Below are 2,223 nucleotides of genomic sequence, written 5' to 3'. Positions count from 1 at the left end.
GCCTGCAGGGCCCATGGGCTGTTCTGACGGTCCAGGGGCTGCAGTTTGGCGCCGCCCTGGTGGACAGTGTCGGGATGGCAGGGCTTGGCTGGGGAGTGGGTGGGGGCTCTCATCCACCCGGCCCCTTGGTAGGCAATTGGAAGAAGGAGCAGGCAGCAGGCAGGGGCCAGCAGGGCAGCTGGAGGAGGCGCTGCAGAGCCCCCGCGTCCCCCCACGGCCCCCAGCCCCACCCACACCCTCCGGGGCAGACAGTGGCCAGTGGGCGTCCCTGGGATTCTCAGGAACCCCTTCCTGCTCCCCAGCAGACGAGGGGCTGGCACTTTGCACTCTGGCTGGCCTCACACTGGCCGTTGTGTCCCCAAACCCGCAGCTGGGCGGGGGCTCAGGGGGCGGAGGCGGCGGCTGGCCCAGGAGCCGGCCAGGCTGGTGCTCCCGAGCGTTGCGACAGGCGGTGATTGGGCAATGCTGGGAGCTCCGGGCCAGCGTCCCCGTCCCCGTCCCCGTCCCGTGCCGTGGCCTGCCCTGCGCCCAGCACCCAACACCCTCCCTGCAGCCTGCCTACGCCCAGCCCCCACCCCGGGCCCACACCCGCCCTGCGGCCTGCCCCACGCCCAGCACCCTCCTGTGCTGCTCAGCCCGAGGGATTGTCCAGGTCTGCAGCTGGCCAGGCAGGGGCTCGGGGTCTTCTGCACTCAGGACAGGGGCTGGACCTGGGCGTGGGACTGGGGGTAGGACCGAGGGGGTGGGGGGTGGGACACAGCGGGGTGTCAGGCTTGCTACTTTGGGGTGAGCAGCTCAGGCCTTTCCTGCCCGTAGCTCCTGGCCGTCAGCAGGCCCTGCCTAAGGGCAATGGTCCCCTCGGACCCTTCAGGATCAGACGCTGTTTCCGCCCTCGGCCCCTGGCCTGCAGGGCTGGGGGCTGGTGTCTGGGGCAGCTGGACCCCGTGCTCCTTCCAGCCCTGCCACCAGCCCGTGAGTCCAGATGCTGCTCCGGCTCGGCTGGACCTGTCATCAGGGCCCTGGGCTCTGGGACCCCTGCCCCGGCGAGAAGTCAGGGGCCAACCCCGGGCATCGTTTCAGAGGGTCACACAGGCCACCATCGCCAGAGCAGGAGACCGAGGCATCGAGTCTTCTCCAAGGGTCCTCAGCCTCTTGGGTGCTGGGTGCCTGGCAGCTGGTCCTTCCCCACTGGCCCCAGCCCTCCCGCCTCTGCACCCCCTCTTTGCCAGAACCTCTGGGCCAGCCCCACCCACCCGGCTGTCTGCACCTCCCAAGGAAGGGCTTGGCCCGGGGTAGGCGTGCTGGTCGGGGTCCCAGCCTCGCCAGCCCAGCTCCCTGACCCCAGGGACGGGGGAGCGCTCGGTCTGTTAGGGCCCCTCCCCATCCCCTCCACGTCCAGACACAGCCCTGGGGGTTTCAGGGCCCTGAGGGACAGTACAGTGGGTTGGGGGGCGCTGACCTGGCACCTGGCTGACCTCCAGCACCACTGACTGTCCCTCAAGCCTGCAGGGGTCGTCCCTGAGCACCATCGGGCATGCCCCCAATAAGACCCCCCAAACACACCCGAGTGGGGACAGCCCTGCCCAGGGCCGCCCCTGGGAACAGCCTGCCTGGGCAGACCTGGCTGTGTGCCTCAGTTTGGCGTGATGGAAGGGGGGCCTTCAGGGCTGTGGGGTCCCCAGCCCGCGGGGCGTCATGTCATCCCCCTGGGACCACGCCTGGCCCGGCGGCTCTGGACAGTGCCTGGTGTCACGCTGTTGCCCGGGACAGCAGCCCGGCAGCTTGGGCTGCAGAAGTGCCCTACAGGACTGGGTCGCGCCGGGTGCCGGGTGCCCCCCGCTTGCCCGCAGCTGCGACGCTGGCCCCTCCTGCCTCTCATTTCCCAAATGGCCTCCTGGCCCAGTGCCTCCCACTGGGCCGCCGCCAGGACGCTGCTGGCCTCCCAGCCGGGCCCCGTGCTGCCCGCCAGCCCACAGGCACGCGGCTGGACCCCTGGCTTGGTGGGACCTGGAGCGGCACTGAGCTTCCTCCGGGCCCCTGCAGGCACCGACCGAGCCCCCGCCCCCACTGACCTGCACGGGCACCACCCCGGCCCAGCAGCCCCCCTTGCTGCCTCACTAGCCCATCTCAGGCGCCCGGCCCAGGCCCCTCGCTTCACAGGCAGGTGGCCAGGCCCCGGATCCAAGGCAGGCTGAAGGCCGAGGGCACCAGCCGACGCTGTCC

Source organism: Sorex fumeus, unplaced genomic scaffold (assembly GCF_029834395.1).
Source record: "Sorex fumeus unplaced genomic scaffold, SorFum_2.1 ptg000095l, whole genome shotgun sequence".
Taxonomy (NCBI): domain Eukaryota; kingdom Metazoa; phylum Chordata; class Mammalia; order Eulipotyphla; family Soricidae; genus Sorex; species Sorex fumeus.
The sequence above is the reverse complement of the archived record's forward strand: the minus strand, read 5'-3'. Positions refer to the sequence as shown.